The sequence below is a fragment of the Larimichthys crocea genome, chromosome VI (assembly GCF_000972845.2).
Source record: "Larimichthys crocea isolate SSNF chromosome VI, L_crocea_2.0, whole genome shotgun sequence".
In the NCBI taxonomy this organism is placed as follows: domain Eukaryota; kingdom Metazoa; phylum Chordata; class Actinopteri; family Sciaenidae; genus Larimichthys; species Larimichthys crocea.
The window spans coordinates 25354350-25380575 of NC_040016.1; the positions used below are offsets into that span (position 1 = coordinate 25354350).

General features: G+C 42.9%; 1 protein-coding gene across 2 annotated transcripts in view; it reads left to right on the forward strand.

The window, feature by feature from the left end:
* Positions 1-4082: 4082 nt before the first annotated feature.
* The window catches only part of raly (RALY heterogeneous nuclear ribonucleoprotein), a 119035-nt gene continuing 96891 nt past the window's right edge, over positions 4083-26226 (forward strand). The window contains exon 1 of one of the 2 annotated variants that reach the window (XM_027278954.1): positions 4083-4478. The gene's annotated coding sequence lies outside the window, so the exon portion shown is untranslated. Of the gene's footprint in view, positions 4479-4661; positions 5211-26226 lie in introns of those variants that run through there. The other variant, XM_027278955.1, reaches the window with a different exon arrangement.

Sequence of the window (26226 nt, forward strand, 5' to 3'; positions counted from 1 at the left end):
CCTCCTTTTTAGAAATCCAGCTCCAACCACCTCCACCTCCACCTCCACAGCCTGCTCCCTCTATTTGCATGTATTTGTACATGAATTTGAATGTTTTAAATGTGTGTTCATGTTAAATGGATGCTGTGTATCTCAGGTTACGCCCGGAGCGGATATGAGTTCAACTAAAATGCATATTTCCAGTCGTGAGATGTGAGGATTTTATTTAGACTTAATCAGTCCAATTACAACTTTCCTGACTTCAATCTCTACAAGAACCTGAAACCACTGAGGCTTTCTATCTTATCACAGAGTCTCTCTCTGTTTCATTCCTCCTCGCTCAGCCTCGTTTTTCCAGCTCCTCTTTCTGCCCTTGAAGGAGAAAACACAGCACAACAGAACAAATAATCTTCCTCTTCCACTCTTCAAATAACTCCCATCTCTGTCTGTTCTGAGCTGTGTTCATAGATAACTCTTTGTGCATGTGTGTGTGTGTGTGTGCGTGCACAAGATTGCCCTTTTGGCTTTTAAAGAGTTTCAAACTTCACTGATGTCAAAGAAACAACCTGACGCTCCGAGTTCAAAAAGTCTCTCTGGAAACTTTATCGCTGCTGCGTGAGGTAAACATGAGTAACAGCACAAACGATGAGGACGATTACTGTACATCAGGAATCAGTGAGAGGTTATGATGTGTCAACAATATTTCCTGGCCTATTGATTTCTGTTTTATTCCTTCTCTTTATGTTCGACAGGCTTTAGTACGTCTGCTTTATCTGAGCTGCAGTGTAAAACAAATGTCCTCCCATCAGCTGCTGTACCAAACATTCAGGTGGAAAACTGGCAAACCCAGAATAACTGTCTTCATCTTAAGTTGGCTATTGATATTGCAGAGATGTGCAGAGACTGCTGAGCCCACATGCCAAGCTCCGGTTCTGGCACGACACTGTCAGCATTCACCCGCACCCCAGGCCTGAAAACCTCAGCTACTTCTTCCCGGTGGTCCAAAATATCTGCGGTACAAACATTAACCAACACACCATTGTTCTGGACTCAGAAAGTGGGCAGCCTGGCTAACAGACTGAGCTAACATGAGCTAACAAACTGAGCTAACAAACTGAGCTAACAGCTGCTAACAAACTGAGCTAACATGAACTAACATGAGCTAACATGAGCTAACAAACCGAGCTAACAAACTGAGCTAACATGAGCTAACAGCAGCTAACAGACTGAGCTAACATGAGCTAACAAACTGAGCTAACATGCGCTAACAGCTGCTAACAAACTGAGCTAACATGAGCTAACAAACTGAGCTAACATGAGCTAACAGACTGAGCTAACAGCAGCTAACAGACTGAGCTAACATGAGCTAACAGACTGAGCTAACAAACTGAGCTAACATGAGCTAACAGCTGCTAACAAACTGAGCTAACATGAGCTAACAAACTGAGCTAACATGAGCTAACAGACTGAGCTAACAGCAGCTAACAGACTGAGCTAACATGAGCTAACAGCAGCTACAGCTGTCAGCAGTTTACTTCACTGTCCATCATAAACTCTGTAAATCACAGAGAGTTGAGGTGGAGCAGCTCTCTCTTCTTAGCTTCCTCCGTCAGCGTCCTCTTCACTCTCTTCTCCTCTGCCATTATCTCCATAGAAGCTGCTGAGCATGGTTACCGCCTCCTCTTCTTCTTCCTGGTCGTCCATAACGCCTGTTGGTACAAACACTCAGTTCGTCAGCTTGGCGCCGCCAAGCTGACGAACTGAGCTAACAGCAGCTACAGCTGTCAGCAGTTTACTTCACTGTCCATCATAAACTCTGTAAATCACAGAGAGTTGAGGCGGAGCAGCCGGAGGACATCAGAGGGAAAACCAGAAAACATTTCCTCCATAAAATATGATCCAGTTTCACCAGAATCAGTGAAATAGTTGCTGCTGTGTGAAATATTTAAATCTGTAGAAGAGTCGACAAAGATGTTGCAGACAGAGGAGGGTTTGTGGGTTTGCGAGTGCTTTATTTGTTACTGTTATTGCCACTTGTTGTGATTCTCTTTCTTCTGTTTCTGCAGTTTGGGATGTGCCCGGGTCAGATATGCTTTAAGTAACTTTCCTCAACCTCTGTCCTGGCACCCACAAAAAAATCCAACATGACATGTTCTCAATTCTGAGCAAGCGGCGTAAAGTTTTCTGGAGTAACACCGACTCCATTGAGAATTGAGAGTGATTCCCCGGGTTGACATGCTGTAGAGGATGGCAGGCTGACAGAATTAATTCCCCAGATTCAACCCGCTCTGACGCGATAGGACTGCTGTCAAGAATATGGAGAGGGATAAAGTCAGAAAAGCTGACGGTGAAGTGACCACGATGCAGAAAAATCAGCCATGGAATGTGACGTGGATGCTAACCAGTCTCACTGTGATGGACTAGAGACTGAAGCTTGCTCATACAGGCTGTGGTCAGCTCATGAGTGGAAGGACCATTTCAGCTGATGAACAACACGACTTAATACCTGTAGGCGAGTTTTCATATGGAGAAAAGTGGTTTAGTCACACGAGTGAGAAGTGAAGCAGCCCGTTGCCGAAGTTGAGAAATGCAACCTTGAACCTGAAGAGATGCTCTGACGTGGTGATGAGGATATTAACACACTGGAACGTGTGGACAAATCAAAGTTCCTGCTATAAAAAAGTGTTGAAACGTTTCCCTGTGCATGCATAACGTTGCCATGTCAACCCCTTCTTATCAGGCTGATTGATGACATCATTTTATAAATGTATTATACTAATTTTCTGCAGGATATATTTATACAAAAAGAGAAAATACCTGCCAAGACAAGCTCCCACTGTTCAGAAGCATGTGATACAGGCATAAATGCTGATGGACGGATTGAATCTGAGACGTGATGAAACTGAATGCTTCCATTATTGTTATTTCGTTCAGTGAAGCTTGCATTATGAAAACACATCACTTTTAAACAGAGTGCACAGCTCTGTTTTTTAAATACGGAGGCAGATTCACACTCTGTTAGGACTGTGAGTAATGACTGTGGCCGTGAAGTGAAGCATCCAAACATCTTGCAGCTTCTCAAAGATCCATACTCTGTCCAGTAGTCCGCTTTCGAAAGCGTAACATCATTAGGCTACTGCCAAGCGTGCACCCTGCTCATGCATTGTGTAACTTTCCTACCATAAGAGAACAGATTTTAAATAATTTACTAGAATCACACACTGACCTGTGATCAGCTGAACGGTGTCTCTGTCATTCGTACGTCTGTTCTCACTCTATGTAACTTTGGGCTCCGGGTCGGGAGAAGTACGTAACGCTTTACGGCACTAAGTCACACAGCAGCAACTATTTCACTGATTCTGGTGAAACTGGATCATATTTTATGGAGGAAATGTTTTCTGGTTTTCCCTCTGATGTCCTCCGGCTGCTCCGCCTCAACTCTCTGTGATTTACAGAGTTTATGATGGACAGTGAAGTAAACTGCTGACAGCTGTAGCTGCTGTTAGCTCCTGTTAGCTCAGTCTGTTAGCTGCTGTTAGCTCATGTTAGCTCAGTCTGTTAGCTGCTGTTAGCTCAGTCTGTTAGCCGCTAATAGCTCATGTTAGCTCATTCTGTTAGCCAGGCTGCCTGATCCGCAAGCGCACACCACCAGTGGGAGTGTTAGTGTTTGTACCTGAGGCGTTTTTGGACCACCAGGTGGGGAGTCAGGTGTCTTGCCAGAACCAGAGCTGGCTCAGCAGCCTCTATGGACAGCCGTAGCTGCTGTTAGCTGCTCAGTTCGTCAGCTTGGCGGTGAGCTCAGCTCACCGCCAAGCTGACGAACTGAGTGTTTGTACCAACAGGCGTTATGGACTACCAGGAAGAAGAGGAGGAGGTAACCAGGCTCAGCAGCTTCTGTGGACATAATGGCAGAGGAGAAGAGAGTGAAGAGGATATTGACGGAAGAGAAAATGAAAGTGCAGTTTCTACATAATTCTGCTTTCAGGGTGGAAAATAAAACAAAAAGTCTAAAGTGCTGAAGGTAAACAAACCGTGTCTCTGTGTGGGTGTGTGCGCTGCACCTGCACTTCATTAAAAATGATATATCGGGCTCAATTATTATTTTAATCAAACATGACCTGTGACCCTACAGCAGCTCTTAATTACCTGAGTGTGTAGGGGTGTTTGTGTTAAAGCAGCAGGACTCCTCTGATGATTGAACATTCAGTTTTTGTTTTTGGATGGGCTGTCCCTTTAAGAGCCCCTCTGGCTCCCTCTGTGCGCCTTTTAGCCAGGTGCGTAATTACGCACGGAGCTCCCAGCGGCCGCTCCGCTGCCCGGTCCTCCCCCTGCCTGCCAGCGCTCACTTGGTTCGCTCCAGTCGGCTCTCTGCTGCTGTTCATCACCGCCCCACTCTCCGGCGCGCAGTCGGAGCTTCAGCCCGGTTACCGAGCGCACACCGAGCCTCACCGCCTGCCCTCTCTCGCTTCAGCCTCTTTTTGTCCCTCATCCGTCGGCAGGTCAGTTCTCTCTTTTTCTTCTCCTCCTTCTTTCTTTGTTTCTTTGCTTCTTCTGGTTTTTCCTCTATTTTTCGCGGCTGGATCTCTCTCTGTCTGTGTTGTCCCGCGGGTCTTTGCCGGAGCTTTTACCCGCTGCTTGTCGCTGAGAGGAAGCCTTCATCTTCCGGCTTTTCCTGCGCTTGTTTCCACTTTCTTTCATTTCTTTTTGTGATATTTTCTCGCTTCCTTCCTCTTTTTATTTGAAGAAATAACAGACCGCGTCTTTTCTCTGATCTCACTTTGATTTTCCTCTGTTTAATTCTTCAGTTTGCCTCTTTTAATCTCGCTCTTGCTTCTTTTGTTTTTTTTTGTTTTTTTGGATGGGATTTATAAATGTCTCTCAAACTTGAATGTTGCGCACGCAGCGCGGATGAAGGATGGTGGTTCTGGTGCTGGTTCGTGGACAGCTGATCTTCATCCACGGAGCTGCTCGTGTGTCTGTTGGAACTGTTGATCTCAGTTGTGAATCAGTTTACACACACACACACACACACACACACACACACACCTACCTCAGCAGCCTGTTTCACTGTCGGTCCTCATGAAGCGGACCAGGAGGAGCTGACAGGTCGGGTTTGTTTCTCTGTCACGTCCTGTTCTGCATCCCTGATGTGTGATCTCAGCAGACTGGCTGTAGCCTCCTTACAGATGTGAAGCTCAGATCTGTTCAGCCTGCAGCCTGACTTAGACTAGGTTTGTATTTGGTAGACCAGAGCTAAGCATATATATATTTAAAGGAATGTTTTATATTGTGCATTTATTTCTTTTTAAAGTTTACCATCGCATGTTTGGGGGAAAACGACATCTTTAAACACATTTAAGCTGTTTTATGGCTGATACAGGTCTGAGAGAGAAATGTGCTTCTTGGTTTGATGGTGGAAATCTCAAAGTTGGATGATATTGCTAAAAAAAAAAGAACAGAAGACATAGGAGGCAATAATAGACAGTATGAGAGGTGGATATTGACGAGAGCTGCTGTAACGCTCAGAGTGTGGTGGCTAATCAAAGAGGTGGAGCTCTTAATCCTGCATAACTTTAAGCCTTAATATAATGTGAACAGGTGAGTTGTATATAAATTCACCCTCAGTACAGTTGTCATGAACGGGGAAATTAGCTTCAGAGACCAAAACAGTTTTTTGTACCAAGCTGTAAACATGTTTATTTCTGCTGTGAAGTTTTTAACATGGGGACTTATGGAGACTGACTCAGGTAGATGTTAGAGGAACACTTAAAGGTTACAGTGTAGGATTGCAGATGAAACCAAATGAATACTCTCCCACGGCTCACGCTCTCCATCCAAGCATGTAGGAAAAACCCTGGTTGGCAAATTCACATTCGTCCATCTCTAGATCAGAGTTTGGTTTGTCTCTTCCGCTCTCGCTTATTTTAAGACAACGAAACACAACAACACTTATTTTCAGGTAATGGAAACATTAATGAATGTTTTATTCAATTTCTGCCAATAAATACACTCATATACTAAAAATGACACACTGGACCTTTACAACCACAGAGGTTGTCACTTAGAGGCGGCGGTGAGATGTGACAGAAGTTATCTGGACTGCTAGGAGGGAAATCCACCTCCTGCACGCAGGAAATATCCGAGCATGAAGCCAGTGGCTGGGGCCTCCGGGGGAACAAGAGGTTTAACGTTTTAAACACACGTCTCACGAGAAATGAAGTCTCATGTCAGAGGTAGCAGCCGTTAGTGCGGCACGCTTCCCTGCCTCCATGTTTATGGCTGGAAGTGTTTAATGTGCACAGTGTGGTGTGGAGTTGGTGCTTTGCGGTAAGCTGCGTGCTCCATGCAGGACCATGAAGCTCAGGGGAAGGAAAAGGCTCTGCAGGATAAAGATCAGTGAAGCTGCAGGGCTGCTGCTGTGGATGGTTGGTTACTCGACTCTGTGGAGGCGTTTCGTCTTTATTATTCTCCAAAAGCATGCGGAGGATTTATGATGCCGGTCTGTGTGTTCATGACTGTGTGTGGATCAGTTATAAAAACATGTTTCAGTTACAGATGGTACCAAAACCAATTATTTGGCAGAACTCGGATAGTTTTAAGTTTTCATGCTTTAGTCAAACAGGTGTCTCATTAACACTTTATACTATACTGGGAGTTACTGTGCAGCCAAATCAAAGTTTGCTCTGCATTAATTTCTCTCACGAATGGAGCAAAATGTTCTAGTTTCTGGTGACAAATACATCTCCTCCTTTAGTTTTATCAGATTGAATGCTGACTCAGAAAAATCGTGACGCTTCACAACGTGCTCTCACTTCTCGTTCTGGAGATATTGATGGTTTGTATCTTTACTTTTAGAATCTCAGTGAAAAAGATGACGAGCTAAAGACTCATCGGTTAGTCAGCAGATGGCGAACGTAGTGGAACACTTAGCAGCTAAAGAGCCAGATCATTCCCTGAGCAGCTGATAGAGAGCTTAAAGAAAGTGAATATTGTCGTGCAGAATCATATGATTGTTCTTTACGTGCTGTTTGATAACAAGTTCAACACGTTTTGAGGCCCCCTAGTGGCCAAAAAGGTTTCTCCGGCCTTCACAGGTGCAATGTAATTAACTGGAAAGATGTCAATCAATCAGTCTGTGCACATCTACAAAGTCAGGTAAAGGAGGTGGAGCATGCAACAAAGGGCCATGAAGTAACTGACACCGGTAACATTAGAGTGTTGGCTTGTGTGATTGAACCCACAGAGAGTTGTGACTCAGCTCTGCAGCTTCACGGAGCTCTTTCTTCATATTCACTGTAGTTCAGTCTCAGCACTCTCACAGACCAGCAGCAGCTCTGATAACTCTGCTGCACTATCTGCAAACACAAGGCAGACAAATGTAGCAACCAGAGAAGAAAAAAAAACCTCTGACCACAGTCCCCATGTGCCAGAATCTGTCACGACTGGGCACAAAAAAATCTTTAAGTCTCGGCCGACTTGTCAGTTGTTAATTAAGCGAGCTACAGATTTCTTGTTGTTGGGGCTGCATAGCAAAACATTTCAGTCACTAACTGTGAAACTTTTATGAGCTTGATGTCACGGAAACAGAAAGTGGTACTGTGTTAAAAAATGATGCACTGCTGGTTGTGGTGGCATGTTTCAGGTACAGGAGAGAAGATGGAGCACAAAGAGTTTGAAGGCTGATCAGAAGCCTACAATATCATGTAGAACAGCCCTGAACCACAGAAGCATGGACTCCACCAGAGCTCTGAAGGTGTGCTGTGGTATCTGGCACACACACGTTAGCAGCAGATCCTTTAAGTCCTGGAAGTTTGCGAAGTGGGGCCTACATGGATTGGACTTGTTTGTCCAGTACATCCCACAGATGCTTGATGGGATTGAGATCTGCGGGGCCAAGTCGACACGTTGAACTCGTTGTTGTGTTCTTCAAACCATTCCTGCTGAAAGAGGCCGCTGCAGGAAATACTGTTTGCATGAAAAGGTGTACACGGTCGATGCTTAGGTGGGTGCTACGTGTAGAAGTAACATCCACATGAATGGCATGACCCAGCAGAACTTTGCACAAAGCGTCACACTATGACATTGTGGCTAAAGTGGAGCCAGGTTCAGGCCCAGTGTTAATTTTGTCACCCATTTTTCAATTTAGTCTTAGTCTTGTTTCAAAGTTCATTCTTAGTCTTAGTCACTTTTAGTCTTTCACAAATCATTTTTGTTCGTCATATTTTAGTCGACTAAAAGTCTCAAAAGTTTCGTCCAGTTTTAGTCAAAACATTTGAGTCATTTTCTATTTATTTCAGGATTTTTTTTATGTTTATTAATTCCAGTTCACTTGTTCCACAGTTAACATGTTGATTAAATGTCTTGATTGAACTGAATGAATTCATCTTCAATGCAACTTTGCTAAGTGTCTTGTCTGTTGTTTCAAAACACACTTAATATGCACTTGATTTCATTTTCACTTTCATTTTTCTAAATAATGGAATGGGACCACACGTCCAGTCTGTTTTTCCTTCCGAACATGATCGTGCTGTCTGTCCGTACGCCGTGTTTCTCCTGCGTGCTGTTTGTTTCCAGCCACAGGTTCGAGAGCAGCCAGAGGATTCAAACGTGAGGCCGTGACGTTGCTACAGTCAAAGAAGTGCTGCACAAACACATGACAGCAGGACTGGATGCTGCTTTGTTTCTTATATAGTCGACGAAAACAAGGAGGACGTTTTTGTTCATTTTTTATTACTTGCATGACATTTTCGTTTTTATTCGTCAACACAAACGCACAGTGGCTTATTTTTCCTCAGTGTTTTTAGAACATTGCGTCGTCTTAGTCGAGGGAAAAAGGCTCGTTGACGAACATATTTCATCTCATCTGACAAAATGAACACTGCTCAGGCCTTGTGCTTTTCTCTGGAGATCATGTATTGACACCTGTATTGTTATAAGAACGCTGGAGATGAACGGTTTCCACCTGACCACAGCAATGACCTGAACACACGAGGAAAGCGGTCACAGTTAGAACTGCAGCACGGGTGAACTGTTCATGCTGCTGTATCGATAGAAAAAAAGAAGAAAACAGATAAATAAATCATGATTCAGATTTCAAACTCACCCGCTTTAATTATTTAGCGCCTCTGTGCTGATAATGAATAGATGCTGCTGCACTTTGACTCCATGTGTAGAAGCTCATTAGCGTTTGCGCTCTTTGTGATTTCAGTCAGCAGAGGGCAACGAGCCACCACGCAGGTTCTAAGTTGTAGAAAATGGATTTTTTTTAAAAATTGATCTTGTTTTTATTTTATTAATGGCTTTCTACAGAGAGTAAATGTTTCTGTTGCTGCATGCATCCAAGCTCAGGTTGAATTTGTTATTTTTGGACACATGAATTTCAAATATATTCACATTAATAGTGTTTGGAACATTTAGTGCTGCGTGTTAAACCTGCGGTCAGACTTTCTTTGAATACGGTGCTCCTGATTTAAATGATGATTTTGCTTCTTGTGCAGCTGCTCATGTTTAGAATTTAACAGTGAGGAACTGATTTTGTAAAGATGATTAAAAGATTTCTTACTGCAAGGTATAAAATGATTCTTTTATTTTGGCGTTGGTCCTGAAACTTGGATCACCAGCAGAATTTAGTGGAAATGTAGGTCAGTTTTACTCCACTGGTTCTTGTTAAGTGAGCTGAAGCACTTTGAGTTCTCTGGAAAACATTTTTCTGCTGTTGATGGTTCTTTAAAAAGTTCTTTCAGTCACAAATGCTTTGAACCTTTTTATGTTTAATAATCTATTGTTTTCCTTTTTAAAGGTTCTGTGCAGTTCTCTTTACTGGTTCTTTGAGTCACCCTTTGCAGCAATGTGACCTGGTTTTGATAAAACCCAACAAAAGGACAGTTTATGGCTTCAGATAATTGATGCTAAATGCCGAAAGTATGTGGCTGTACGTAGGAATGACTGTTGTGGTGCCATTTCTTATTTCAAACAGTAATAATCTACTAATCTGATCTACTCAAACACTCCGATCATCATATATCACCTTGAATGAGTACGAAGAACCACTTTAGGTTCAAACTCAAACCTGATGTAACTACAACTTCCACATTCATTCATCATGTTTGTGCCTGGATAAAAATACTTGGTAGTCTTTATGATGGGATTTCTTTTTACTCTTGTATAGCCTCAGAACGTGTTTGTGAGTTACGAGCTCATACAAACGTCAGCATCGTCATCCAGAGAGTCAAAGAACCAACTGACGATAATTTGAGTTTCGATTGTTTGTTTCTTAAACTCAGATTATGCTTTGTGTGTCCGTGTAGCAGTGAGCCGACGTCCTTTTGTTGCAGCCCTGGATTTGGTATTTGTGTGTGTGTGTGTGTGTGTGTGTGTGTGTGTGTGTGTGATGACAGAACGTGTCTTGCTCAAGGTCGACGCCTTCAAGATATATGTGGCGATTGATTTACCGAGCGTTTACGTTGTAGCTCAGTGGCTCCATGATTCAAGTCACAATTTCTAAAAGCAGCTTCGTCCCCTTTGTGCAGAAAAGTGTGCGTCTGTGTGTTTGCCTCATGCTGTCTGAAGTTACACATGTGCTTTGTGCAGCGCTGACCTGGATGTCCGACGTTTCCTCTCAGCTGTAGAACAGCTGGATGGTTCATTCAGGTTTGGTTCAGAAGGATTCTTCCTCTTTTCCTAGTGCTGGTTGCGTTGCTCCAAATGTTGCTCTCAGCGGGGGGTCCTGCAATAGAAACGTGGGTTTTTATTTTATTTTTTTGTCAGTGGGAGATTTGACGTTCTTTCATTTTACCTCTCTATTCTCTGCAGTGGTGCTGGCTGTAATTTCCATGTGGAGTAACAATACAGAATGAACAATGAAGAAAACACCGGGTGGTCTCTTTTGTTGAAAAGCAGAAACCATGTTGTGCTGTGTCACATGTGTGTGTGTGTGTGTGTGCACCAATGACTGTATGAAATACACACACAGTGTTTCATGATTGTAGTTGTTTTTAAAAGATTTAGAACCACGTGTGTGTGTGCCATGTTATGATGCTAATGTGTGCATGAACACTGACAACACACCAGAGAAGCTGAAGGCAGTCTGGAGTGGGATAATCGCTGGAGCTGCAACAAAGCAGCAGGCTCTCATTTTCTGAAGAGGTCTGAGAAAACGTTCTTTCACATATCTGCAGCTTTTTACTTCTCCTTATGGATCCATTAGAAATCTGTGGCCTCAGTGCTTTCCAAAGCATCTCGAACAGAACAACCTTAACCGCCTCGGCTCGGTGGTGGACCTGAGGCAGGTTGAATGATGCCTGGGTGCCCAAACAACCTGTCAATCAAAGCATCCACGCTCTTAATCCTGCATAACTTTAAGCCTTAATATAATGTGAACAGGTGAGTTGTATATAAATTCACCCTCAGTACAGTTGTCATGAACGGGGAAATTAGCTACAGAGACCAAAACTGTTTTTTGTACCAGGCTGTAAACATGTTTATTTCTGCTGTGAAGTTGGACATTTGGACATGGGGACTTATGGAGACTGACTCACTTCTGGAGCCAGCCTCAGGTGGACGTTAGAGGAACTGCAGCTGTCTCTTTTTTAATAGCTTTTGTGCAAATAAAGATCTGTACTGTGGAATAAAGCAGCTCAGCAGAACCTGAAGCTGCTCAGTCTTTGCATATTTTATAATCCGTACTCTATTATAAACAAGACGCTCTCGTACTTAATATAAATGAGGCGTTTGCATTTGACTTAGTTATTACACTGAAACAAATCACAGCAACACAAATGAAACGTTACAGCGTTTTACTTAAATTATCAATATTACAGCTACCTCTCGACTCATCGAGCCGCAGGCTCTGATAGCTGGATAATTGCCCCCGTGCTTTGAAAAATGTAAATACAGTGGAAACTCATTATCTTGCCTCGTTGCCAGATATATACGTACACACACACACACACCAACGCATGTGCGGTTTTACCACAATTGCCCATATGTCATTATTTAACTACCCATACAGGAGCCATTTCAAACCGTTAACGTTCCCTGGATTAATCCCAGAAAAACAATCAGCATGTAAGAACCCACATTACTAAAAAATCTCTACAGGAGAATATGAAATAGAAATAATTAAATACTGCAAGGAAGAAAAATGATATCAGTGGGTTTGGAGTCAGCATGGGGCCATAATTTACGGCTGATATTACAGCTACAAATAATTTAAAAGCTATTACAAATGCATGAAATACAGTCGGCAGCATAGACTGTCCAACTGACGTGCTTCATCTCTGTTTTGCTGATTTTCCCCGTGAGCGTTTTGAGCCGCACGGCGCAGAACACAAAGACTGAAGTCATCAGTTTTTCTGATTGTAAAGACAGTCGGTGGTTTCACTGAAGCCCGAGCAATTTATATTAATGCAGAAGGAGTTTGTAGAGCTGTAATTTTGTGTTTCTAGAAAGTGCAGCATGTAATCAAAGGGAATCGAAGTTTAAAGCAGCAGCCGCAAACGGCAGGTAGATGAATTTTATTAAAAAAACGAACATGTCGTCGATAAACCGACAAAGGAAAAGAGAAAACGCTGCGTACACTCAGTGGAAACTTCTCTGATGTGACTGTATTATTGTCACATGCAGCTTTCAGCCTGATTATTAACACATTTTCAATACACACACACACACAGACAGGAGGTTGCTGTTGCTATAGGGAGGGATAAACTTTGTGGACCAATGAACTCCTCCATCCAGTTGGCATGACCGATCAATCAGCTGTCCTTTGCTTCATGACCAACCTTTTCACACAATCCGGTTCAGGTCTATGAATCCATGTGGAGGTTGTCACTCCCATTGTCACGCCTTCCTTTTAGCCGATTGACCCAAAGCACAAACGCTGGATTACTTTACCTCGCGCTCTCTGAAGCTGCCGTTTCCCGTCCACGGGTGATTCAGAGCGCTGGCTTCCCGTTCACTTCAAGATCAATTTTAAAAATCCTTCTCATTGTCTATAAATCTGTCCACAGTCGAGCCTCTACATCTCCGATTCTCTCACCGCCTGCAGAATCACTAAAGCCCTCAGATCGTCCCACCATGCTACATCGCCTGGGACAGGGCGTTATTGGTGCTTTTGAGTCGCACCTTAAGTTGTTTTTATCTTTTCATTTTTTATTCTGTGTCTTTCTGAAGCACATAAATGAAACAAACCTAAAACTTTCTTACAAATTTCAGCTTTCTTGGGCTAACTGTGTCACTATACCAGAATTAAACAATGAAACATTTGATACCTCTTTAAATACCGCAGCAAAAGAACAAACTGCCCACAGTGCTGGTGCAGGAACAGTCACTGAACACGTCGAGGACCAGCTGCTGTGTTTCCTATAGAATGACTGTAACTGGATTTCATATATAAATATTAACATATTTCTAGTAGGTTATTTCTTATGTCACAATTTTATTGTGTTTACTTTAGGGCTGCCACGATTAGTCGATTAGTCACGATTATGTCGACAACTAATTTAGTAGTTGACGCATCCCTTTTCTTTTTTTTTTTACTTTTCTTTTCTCTCGACACTTCGGCTGCAGCTTCCACTGCCGCGTCACACACACACACACACACACACACACACACACACACACACACACACACACACACACACACACCTACGCACATGCGCAGTAGTTGTAATCGGCGTCAGGCCTGGCTGTACCGTAAATGATACCATAACACAGACCCTCCAGGAATTCACGATGTTGCGATTTGCAACTTCAACGCAACTTCAGTGAATCCCCGTGAATTCAGGGCGGTGTTGCAATTTTAACCAATCACGCGATTTTTTTCCGCAACTTCCGCACAGCCTGCCAACTCGGTGGATTCAACCCAGTGGGTCAGGGACGGCTGCGCGGTGCGGGAGGATCCCCTCGAGGGACCTCTCCCCTCGAAATGCAACCGGCGCTGGCCGGCCACCACCGGTTGCATTTCCTCTGCGGCGGCTCTGGGTCGGCATGGAAAGACTCGGGGGCGAAGGTGGCTCATGGCTCCGTCCGCGAGCTTTACAGCACCTGCCCACCTGCCCCTCTCCGGGACAGTCAATTTACGTATGATCCGATTAGTCGACTATCAAAATAATCGTTTGTGGCAGCCCTAGTTTACTTACAAACTTAGTTACCCAATATAAAGTTTATAAAGCTACAAATGTTGTGTCAGCACGTCTCTCTCTTGGTGATGTAGTTCTGTTGTAGATCTGTGTTTTTTTTCTAACGTAGGTACTTCAGATACAATCCGATGTGTAAATACTGGGTGATATCGTAAAAGTATCACGGTATCGATACTTTGGTCGACCCTACATAGGGTCAAAACTGTAGCTGCCGGAGGCTGAGGAAGTCTTTAGAGATGCAGGTTGCAGCTAATTAAAGCACCTGTTTTTATTTGACACACTTTGTCACGGCATTGTCGCAGATCTCGATGAACTTCAGCCCGGTGTAACGGGAAAAACAATTGGGAAACAATCCCAAACTGTGTCCAACATCAGATGAAGAAGTTTAACAATGTTGTATTTAACATCTAGAGGTAGATGAAGATCATGTTTCTGTAGGAGGAAAGGTATTTTTTATTTGGTTACAATATTCACAGGTATATTCTTTGGTTTTATTTGAGGAAACTGACCCTTGGATAAACTTCAAACTTCATCCCTTCAGTCATTCCTAAGATTTTCTTCATGAATGACTCATTTCCCACTTGAGATTCAACATGTCTTCTGCACAAATTCTGACTTTCAAATAACCCAAATCTTTTTTTTTTAATACATATTTTTGCCTTTTTAACTGGATATCTGGAGACAGATGGGGAATGACATGCAACAAAGGTTCGTGGTCGGGATGCTGCAGTTCATGGTCAGTGCCTTCACCCCCGAGGCCGCCAGCCGAGCCTGCTGTGAAACCAGCGCTGACGGGTTTGTTCAGCCGAGACCCGTGACCTCGTTCAAACGCGAAGACACGCAGGAAGTTCTGGACTGTGTTACAAGAATTTTAACTATGAATCGACACAAAGAGACGAAGAGGTATTGAAGGATTTCTCTCTGTGACACACACACACACACACACGATAGTGAAGCCGGCAGCCAGCTGAACATCACTTGCGAGCAGATGGGGGTTAATAGTGACACACATTCAAACACATATGCTCGGTGTTCGTTTGCCCAGAGAGACTCACACCTACGCGTACAACAGAAACACACACACACACACACACACACACACACACACACACAGCTAAAGGGCATAACTGGTGCAGATGATGGAGGTGTGGCACGCAAACATGAGTTTCTGTCCGAGTTCATGCAGCACTTCCTCTTCCATATATGTACTGATGTTTTGAAGAGAAACAGTTTGACGATAATCAGAGAGCGATATCTGCCCAATCCAGTCAATGAAATATCTAATCAATCCATCAATTAATCTAAAACTCAAAACAGATTTATCATACCTAACAGTTACCCAGTGTTTGTGTAGTGTTGACAAAATGTTGAAGAAGTTTGAATTAAACTAAATAAATTTGACATTTGAACAATTCCTCTTTAGTCACTCGAAACACGAGATAAAGGGAAGTCGTGTCTGCTGCTGATTAAATAACTTCCTCTTCCTCAACTGGCTTTCAAACACAATGCTACGTCCAATACTGAAAATACAAACATGTTACTGTGATGAATCCGTTAAAAATAAAAAATAAACTAAGGGTGTCCTGGAAGCTCAACTTGGGCTGCAGCAACCTGCTGTCCTGTCAAATAAAGGCAAGAAAAATGCCCCCAAATGAATTAAAATAAATTAATAAATAAGAAGTCAGAGTGCTTAACTGTTTTATGTTGAAACACAAGTGTGCAGAAACTCCATTTAAAACTTGAATTATGTAACTTAATTACTTCGTTAATTCTGCTGCTTAAATGATCACTTACTTTCACGCTTGAGCTCGTTGGCTAATGTTTGGATATAAGCACCTTTGTTGACCGTTTTTTAGATTGATGTTCTTAGTTTGTGCTGAATGAAGCAGAAGCTTTGAAGAAATGTCGTGTATGAAGTTATCCATGCAGCTGCGAGCGGACTGAACACTGTTCGAGCATGTCGAGGCGTCCTGACTCTCGATGTTTGTCCGTCAGAAAGAAGCAGCTTCCTCTTTAACAGCGCCGTGTTCTGTCTGCTCTTTGATTTCTCTGACAGCCGAGATCATGAATATGCTTCACTGCAGCCGCTCGACTGACTGCTGACGTGCCTGGCTGACTGGTTGTTTACTGACTAGTCGACTGACTGATTTGTTGGCTTCCTGTGTTCTCTCTCTCTCTCTCTCTCTCTCTCTCTCTCTCTCTTTGCCAAAACTTTCATCTAAACTCTCATTAATGCAAATTGCCTGCATTCCAACATTCACAGCCTCTTTCTGTGTGTGTGGAGTCAAGAGGAGTCCTGACATTTAGAAACTCAGCCACCTCCCTGATTCAGCAGAAACACAGTAACAGATGGAAACCTCTCCTCCTCCTCCTCCTCCTCCTCCTCCTCCTCCTCTCTCCATCATCTCCTTTCTTTCTCTTCGTCCCCTCTCTGTCTCTCTGTGGTCTTTCTCTTTGTACCTCTCTCCATCTGCACTGACTCATTTGTAATTCATTTCACTTACAGTTGTTGTCAGTTCACCTTTAAATCATGGCTTTTTGCCTTTTGTGAGTGCGACAGACACATTCAGACCAATAACATCTCAGGGCGTCTCCGGACCGGCAGTTCGTTTGTTCTCAGACAGAAGAAAATTCAAACAGACGAGGAAAAGGTTCTGGGTCTCTCTAATGATTTAAAAACTTTAACATGACACATTCCCTCTAATTCAGCCGCTGCCTTAACAAATGTGTACTTTTATTTGGGTGGTGTGGTTTGCAGTAGCAGGCAGGTGTAGACAAGACAACATGTTCCATCCATGTCAAACCTTGATTCATGCTCCAAAGTGAGTTTCAGACTGAAGATCCACAACAAATCCAGAATGTGTTTGTGACCTGAGACCTCCTTCCTTTTATAGTTGCGGTTGTTTTGACCTGTGACTCTGAATGTTTTTTAGCTCAGGCCTGCATGGAGAGCAGGGGAATGCTGAGTGTCATGCCAGAACCGGAGCTGGTCAAGTAGGCAACCTCTATGGACACATGAAACATAAAGTTCTGTCCTACACAGGCCACGTTTTTGTCTTGAATGTATAGGATGAAGGTATTTAAGCTTGATGTGAAAAATATATATCGAGTGAAAAAAGCATTTTCATGTTTTTTTGTCTCGTCACGTCAGTTAGAGGTTCTTCTGCCAACGAACACAAACAAGCTCTGACGAAGCTGCGACGGGCTGGAAGAACTAATCTCTTCAATAAACACATAGATGAACATTACATCACAGTAAAGTCAACAACGCCAAACGCGAGGAGGATATCGAGCCGTCGCCTCAGAGTCCACAGCAGAGCAACAGAAAATAAAAGGAGCAATCCAGGGAAATAAAGGAAGGAGAGGGGGGGGGGGCATGACCGGACAGCAAAAGAGAAAAGAGATGAAGCAAGAAAGAGAGAGAGAGAGAAGGGGGCATCAAAGGAGGTATTAAGAAGAGAAAGAGGAGGAGAGGAAAGAGAGAAACTGATAAAAGGTAGAAAAAGGTGTAAGGGGAGTACAAAGGAGGAGAGGCTTGTGTGTGGTTTCATGTGTGTGACTGATAAAACGAAGCTGGCGTTGAATTATAGATGCAGCCGCGGTGAAATTTTCATGAAAATGTTACTAAGCCATTCAAAGATTAGTCAAACTACCTCAGACATGACCTGAAAGATAGAGGGATGAAAGGATGCAGGGAGGAGAGGAGGAGGAGGAAGGAAAAAGAGGACATTTATAATTAAGCACCCCCCCGGCTCGAGTATTTGTTCTGATTACATTACTTCTGATCAGAAACTAGTCGAGTCGACAACTTTGCTAACAGCCAAACATCAACAAGGTCACCGACAGCAGACACAGCAGCAGCTGATATCACTGACTAGTCTCTTGGCCGGCGTCTTCTTGCTCGCTCTCTTTTTCTCTCGACCCCTTCTGTCTTTTCGCCTCGTCTACAGAAGGTGGCTAAGTCTGGGTATGTTATTTGCTAGCCCAGCTCCTGTTCTGGCATGACACTTTTTACTCTGGACTCTGGATTTTATTTCGAGACCGTTCAAAGCAACAACTGTGGGGATGTCACCAATGTTTTCCATTAATTACCCAGACTGTCTAATTTGTCCCGTCACAGTTGCATAATGAACCGAAATAATTTTTACTCTTCAGGCGGAACTTAGGTTTTACTTTCACTTTCCGGCAGAGCTTTACCTCGGGCACCGCTGAGAGATAATAAAACTAATTATGGTGAAAGTCGGCTGAGGAGCAGTTCAAAAACTTGTTCAGACAGTTTGTAGTTATCGGGCACAAAAAATACCACAACAGCTGAAAAGTTCCTCCACAAACCAAACTCATTATTTTGTAAACCACATCTTTAAAAAAAGAAAGAAAAAGAAAGAAATGTGAATTATTTCATTTTTTGGGGGGATGTGGACTTTAAACTCACGCTCATTAAAGTTGTTTGTGAGTAAACATTCAAAAAAGGTGGTGAATGAAACAAAATGCTGAAATAAGAAAGAGGAACACACCGTCCTGCCCAGTCACACTGTCTTTATGTGGGAAACACTGCATGTTTTTTTTGTTCAACTCTAACTTCTCCTGATAAATCTGCTTTAAATTCTGTAAGAGAGAGAGTGGAATATGCTGCACGCTATCCGCTGATACATAAACAGTTGATATCCATGATACTTTATATATTTCTGATTAATTTGTTACCGTTAACGGCATCATCCCTCCTCGCTCTGTTTCACACACACTCCAAGAAAGTGAATCTGGCTGTCTCAGAGAAGCCAGTTAAATATTCTTTAATCAAATGTGATTACAAAGAGTTTATCTGCAAAACAGCATCCAGAAGAAAAACTGCGAGGAGCAGGAAAGTCTTACGGTGTGTCTCAAGATGTGTACTTCAATTCTTAGACTTGTTATTTTGAGTACATAAGAGCATTCACACTCATGATGGTCAGAAAGCGTGGAACACTTCTCACCCGAGGAAGGAGAGGGACCACCGACACTGTGAAAATGACAGCGGTGGAAGGTGTTGGAGTTAAAGTGGTTGTGGTGAATGCTGCAATATAGAGATGTACTTTGTATATATGTTTTATATTTATGATTTGCCAGTCAAATGGTTATGCTAATGCACCTGAATAATTCTGGTTGCAATTCGGGGTACAAGAAAAAAAGACGGTAAGATGTTCGTCATTTCTGTTAAGTACGCAACGGCCAACACTACCCTGCAAAAATGAGTGCACTACACCAGGAGGTACACACAATGTACTACACAGAAGTGTACTAATGGAACTGAGACACAGTCTTGGTCTTGTCTAGTCTCAGTCCGGACTCAAGTCCGGAGTACGTTCTCCTCATGATACTCTTAAAAAATGAAAAGATGATGATCATGATCTCACTCGGAGGTGTATCGAAACGACATCCAAGAGGATGAGAGAGAATCAGGGGAAGACGGAGAGGCAGGGAGAGTTGGACCCGGTGTTAACGAGTGTGTTAACGAGAGTGTGTCAGAAGAAACACTCTGATTGGTTCAGGCTCATTTCCCAGAAGCTCTGTGACTCTGCAGCAGAGGACACACATGTTCAGCTTCATTACCTGCTCTGTTTTGACCTTCTGCTGTTAAACTGATAACCAGCTAATTAATGTGGAACACACACACACACACACACACACACACACACACACACACACACACACACACACACACAAGGCAGAATCGGCCTCTAGTGCGGCTTTATATCAGCCTGGTGTGTTTGCATGTGGAACCTGGAACGAATGTTGGTGTCTGTGTGGTCTAATTACACTCCCCAGGCATTATAGGTTATTTGCATTAACAACACCATCGTTGGCTAATTTCCATTTAACAACACTGTTTACAGTCATTATCTGTTTAGTGCTGACTGTTGTGTTGTTTTCAGCTAATTAGCTGGTTCCACGCGATTTAACCCAACCCAGAACATTAATAACAATGTAAACTAGAAAATTCCCACAGAAATTTTGAGTTTGCCGAGTGGGCTGTTGCCGGGGGTCTGTATTCGAAAGCACACTCAAATAGTCATTTTTACCTGTTTATTTTTATGTTGAAGGGACTCTTATTTTGAAAATAGCCCCTCCCCCCTCTCTTCCTTCAGGCAGGACCAACTGCCGGCCCTAATCAGCAGAGCAGTTACTGCACCTGTTAGAATGTCAGTTGGAAATGCTGACAGAGAGAGAGAGAAAATGCTGAGACCACCCCTCGAACAGGAAGGATTTCTGGCCAAACGGTGTGCCGTATCCAAAAGCCGAAACAACCATCAGCATCCTCCGTGGACCATTTCCTTGCCGATTCTCAGGTGAAAATTCTATAAACTTTTGCCTCGGGAGTGAGAGAAAGCACAGGTGCTCCCCGCTCCTTCTGGAAAGTTCTCTTCTCAAATTAACATGGCAGTCTATGGGGCTGTGGATGGGTGTTGGTGGCGCATCTTTGTGTGTTACGCCAAAACTATAAGGCTGACAGCTTTAGCAGACGAATGTGAGTGAGAAGACAAATTTTCCTACGTTTCTATGTATAAATCATGTCTGTAGTGGGGCATTTGAGGCCACGGTAGTCGAATACGTTTTATTTTTTCACTGATTTTTCTCTCTGCTCCTCACTCTAGCTGATGATGTCATCCACTCTAGCTCAAACATTCCACCACATACACACCCATTATAAACCCAGAAATCTGAGTAAAAACCTGCTCAACTTTAAGCCTTGATAGTTTAAAAACGGTAAAAGCTGTCGATGAGTGAAGTGAATCCCTGAAGAGAAGGCAAGAGTACCTACATTTTAAAGTTTAAATGAAGTCTCTCTGTGAAAGTATGCCAGAGCAGTTCATTGTTGAAAATATCTCCTGAATTCTTTATTTTTTTCGGGCTTTCCCATTCATTCCTATGTAAAATTTTAAACAGTTTTTTGCAAATAAATTTGCGAAAAAGATTAATAGTTGCCTCGGGTCGTGGGCACTCTGCACCAATAAACTGTTTTATCTTCAAATAAAATATTCTGAAGAAAAAGATCTCAATAAAAGACTCTAACGTGCTTCTTCGTGTCTTTCTAGTGTACAAACCTTATGTATTGTATTGTATATGTACTGCGTGACGTCACACGATTTTGTTTTAGGACTCTAACAGGCACAATATGGATGCTACAGCTAGCAGTATTATTGGTATTGTTTGGCCCTACAATGAATGTTTGAGCCACCAGAACCACGATCTATACGTTAAGGCTTCTATGCCGTTGCACTAGCTTCAGATTGGCTAAATAAATGTTGTTGTTTTTTCATTCAAATAATTGAATGACTGTGAGGAAACTGCAGAATCTGACTGACACTGTCCACCCACAAGCCTCCCACCCACACAGTTTGATTGATGGCCGATCCCTGGGAAATGCAGTGCAGCAGAAATCCGGAGGAAACTGAATTTCTCGACGTTTCTCTGACCTTTTAGTTCACTCCAACTAACATTGGCTCATTAAGGAAAGAGCGAGGTGTGGTTGTAAATGATGATAATTATCAACCGGCCTCATTATTTGCAGTTATTTCATTTCAGCGGCTGTCCATGTGCCTCTCCACTTGGCTGCATTAGCGATGCACCTCATCCCATAAAGCATTGCCCTGTCGATACCCGCAGCTCAACTGCTGCCAAATGCGTTGGCTCCCATTTCCTCCATCTATCATCTGTCCATTCATCCCAAAACCTGGTTCTCTCATCCAGCCACCACCCACCGTCTCTGGATGGCCCCCAGGTTTATCTGCACCTTTCGATCTGTCGGGTTAGTCATGCTGTCAGGACTGTCTGTGTATCATCTATCCATCTGTCTAACATGTAATCCATCTGTAGGAACCTCATGACCACATCTAGTGCATCTCCAAACCCCTTTTACGTTTACAGTCTCATCCATCAAAGCTTTCATGTCAAGGTTGTGTCTGAAAATGTAGTCTGTATTCCAGGAAGAGAGCGTCAGAAGAAAACACCAGTACTGTCACTGGTTCAATCATTTAAAGTAACCTGTGATGTTTTTCTGACAAGTGATCTCTCTTAGTCTCTTTGTTGTCTTGCACATCATGACTGTTCTCTCTCAGTATGAAAAGTGATGTTCTTTCTGCTGGAAAGGAGGAGGTCAAGTTGCAGTTTGTATTACTTCTTTAACAGTCAGCTGTCAGTCAGTTTTATTTTAAGCAGGAATCTGAGCCTCTATAACCAGAACCAAGTAGTTCTACTTCCCTAAACCCAAGCAGACCTTAGATATGGAGGTGAAAGGTCCGGAAACACTTCTGTGTTTGTATTGGAGCAGTCATATCTGTTGTTTTGGATGGTACTAACTTTCTGTGAACTTGTCGTCTTCCTCAAGGAAAAACCTGAATAAAAGAGACATAATAAAGGCAGATGCCATCCAGGACATGAGGGGCTCACTGAATGGTTTGAGTATACAAATGATCAGTCACCACATCTCAACCCAGTGGAACACTGTAGCAGACTCGCTGCGTTACACAGCAAAGACTCGGGCACAACAGTCAGACAAATAGTTAATTATTTGTTCTCTCCTTGACCCAACAAGTCATGGGATAGTCATAGGATCACCGTCAGTGTCTTCTTATAGCAAGATGGTTCCAGGTTGAACCCTTGCTAGTGCATTTCTTTGTGGAGTTCTCTACATGGGTTCTCTCCAGGTGCCCCAGCTTCCACCCAGTGCAAAGGTTGCAGGTTAATTGATGATGATGATGATGATGATGATCTAAATTGCCCACAGGTGAGAATGTGAGTGTGAATGCTTGTTTGTCAGCCCTGTGATGAAGTGGAGACTTTTCCAGGGTGTACCCCTCCTCTCTCCTAATGTTAGCTGTGATTGGCTCCAGCCACCTGATAAGGACGAGCACTTATGGAACATGGATGGATGTTGATCAGTCCTCTCTTGGTGTGTGTGGCTGTCTCTTGAAGTCTTGAAGACTATGATTAGACAGTGAGTTCCAGCTGTGTTAATCACTTTACCTGTCACTGCTCTCCTGAGCCGTCCTCACACACCTTCAATATACTGGAGGGATGAAACACTGTTCTTTCAAAAGATATCCCCTCATTTGGCGTTTGGAAAGCACTTTGGTTCAAAACCTCCCGTAGGTGTTTGTGAAGGGGGGGTGAGGTGGCGTTCAGCTGCAGGAGAGAGAGAAAGAGCATCAGGCGCCAGTAGTATGATGTTCGTCAACCGTTAAACCATGCAAGTCAGGTTTGCTCTGCCTGTACTCAAGTTAGAAGCCTCAGCTTAAAGACCCGTATATATCATTTATATCCTGTGTTTAAACTTGAGCAGCGCAACAACTGTGCAATGATGCAGTTCGATACAGCTTGGTACAACTGAGTTAACGTGCTGCAGGAACAGCGAGAAGGACGAACCTTCTCATGTCTGGACTTTGGATAAACCGTGACAAGATTCACATGCACGTTTATAACAAGGGGAAAGACAGCAGCAGTTATAACTCCCAATGCCACTCTAGTACTTATCCTGCCAGATAGAGTATCAATGAAATGAAGTACTTCTTTTGATTCTGTTGTTGTTGACCTTGGCTTAGTTTTAATATCAGAATACAGCTCTTTGCTCTCAAGTCAAACCCTGTTACAGCTCCGAGCACAGCCCTGCAGAGAGGGTTCGGTGTTTGGACTCTTCAGTGGTAACAGCCAGGTGAACTGTGCCAACCTCTCGGCCCGCTCAGCGGAGAACAAATGTGTGCTCATCATATTAAACAAATAACTCAGGGAGTCCCACACGTTCAGGATCCTCACACATACCTCAAAGAAAAGAGGATAATTCAACATTTCTTGCTTTCCCCAAAGTGAAAATCTGCCGGTCAGCTAAATTCACGACACATCAACTCTTCAATAAGTTGATTCCCTCTCTGTATATATTTTCTTTCCTCTCTGAATGAGTGAATCATCTTTTTTCCTCCAAGGAGGCTGAGCGGACGACCATCCACTAAAGTGTTTTATTAGCTGTTTTGATGGATACACAGTGGAGGCAGTGAAGCAGAGGAGAGTGCAAAGAGAAGCACTACGTTTCTGCAGTTAGCTGGAAATGTACATGTCATCAAGATGTGGAAGAGGCACTAATCAAATGTGCTACAAATAAGATAAAGACAAACCTTCTTCTCTCTCACATACTGTACATGGATGCTTCATCTGCTCTGTAATTCAACATTGAAATCAGAAAAAAAAGGATTTAACTGCATTAAAGTGTTGCATGGATTATTTCCTTCTGCTTTGTTTAATCTGCTGTCAGAAGTCAGACGGTCATCTCAACTTAGAAATGGCTTCAGAAAGCCAATTTCTAGTAAGAGCTCTTCCCATGGACAGAAGCATTAGAGTCATTTTGCTTTGTCAGTTTAATCGATTGAACAAAGTAAAGAAGGAAGGGAAGACGGGGGGGAAAAGTTCCTTCAATTAGGCTGAATTAACCTTTCCCTGAGTTGTCAATATCCCTCCTAATGTCGAGCAAATGAACGAATGCATGAAAGATACAAATTGAAGGAAGCATCGTGATTTAATAAGATTAGTTTTTCATCATCAATATGCTTCTAACGGCACAGAGGGACGACTATGAGTAAATTAAAGGAGAGAAGTACAGAAGGAAAGTCTCACTGAAAGGAGGGAAATGGAGTAGGAGGGATGGAAGGAAGAAAAGGAGGAGGAAGTACTGTTTCTTTAATCAACAAAACTTAAATGATGTATTAAAAATACATAGCCTATTATAGGAGAGACTGTTAAGCACACATGGGGAAAGTGTTGCAGCAGCTAAAGGAAAGAGTAACCTAAAAAAACATAGAACCATTTACCATTGCCCGTGGCATAGGCAGTATAAGCAAATGCTAAGGGCGCCATCCACCCAGGGAGCGCCACAAATGGAGGAAGAAAAAAACTTTCACTTTGGTTGGTACTATTATTTGTTGATATGAAAAAATAAGCCCTTGATAATTTAACTGAATAGCAAAGCCTATTAAATAATAACAATAATAATTCCCTAAGCCCCCCCTCCTCTGACTCATTAGACTGTACCTGCTCTCAGTTCACCTCACCCATCCACAGCCCCATAGACTGCCATGTTAAAAAGGCGGGAACATTTCTGGAGGAAAGCAGAAGTAACGTTTCTTTGAATCGCTCTAAAGGTCACATTTCTTCACTTTATCAACACAAAATAACTATGTAGACGTTCAGGAAGGGCTCAGGATGCTCCCAGTGATTTCGGTTCAATGATTGGAAATACGGTTTGGCCAGAAATCCTTCCTGTTCGAGGGGTGGTCTCAGCATTTTCTCTCTCTCTCTGTCAGCATTTCCAACTGACATTCTAACAGGTGCAGTAACTGCTCTGCTGATTAGGGCCGGCAGTTGGTCCTGGTTGCTTGGCAACCTCAAGCCTGCCTGAAGGAGGAGAGGGGGGAGGGGCTATTTTCAAAATAAGAGTCCCTTCAAAATAAGACTTTGCTCATTGTAGTAAAGACATGTTAATTGATAACATTACCGGCTAATGCTAGAATGAATGGCTAGCGCGTTAGCCATTTATACTCTGTGTAGGATATTCTTGTATTTATTTATTTGTATTTTTATTTCATTATCTTCATGCTTCATGTTTCATGTTTTGATTGGGCAACTTGTTTTCTAAAAATAAAATAAAATTTCAAAGACAAAGTTTCAGTTTCTTGTGTGTTTGTATGTAAATTTGCAGTGCTGCGAAGCAAGGAGGGCACCACCTTAAATCTTGCCTAGTGCGGCAAATTGGTTAAATTCGGGACTGCTGGAGTGTTTGTTCTTTAGCCTGGACTAAGGTCTGTTTGGTAGTGTTTAATATATAATGAATCTTAATCATGTTCTTTAAACCTCAGCTTTTAAACATCAGAGAAAATGGTTCCATCGTGAAAAAGGGGTAGAGATCTCATTTAATGGTCCAACTTTGTTTGAAGCGCGATGGGGTTTTCGTTAAAAGTATAAATACTGTTTCGATGCCATGTGTTTAACCCTCTTGGGTCCAGGCAATCACCCAAGATTGCAAAAGCAATTGATGGGGCCATGCTCAGACCACAGACTGTTAAAACAATATGATCTTCAATAATTATAC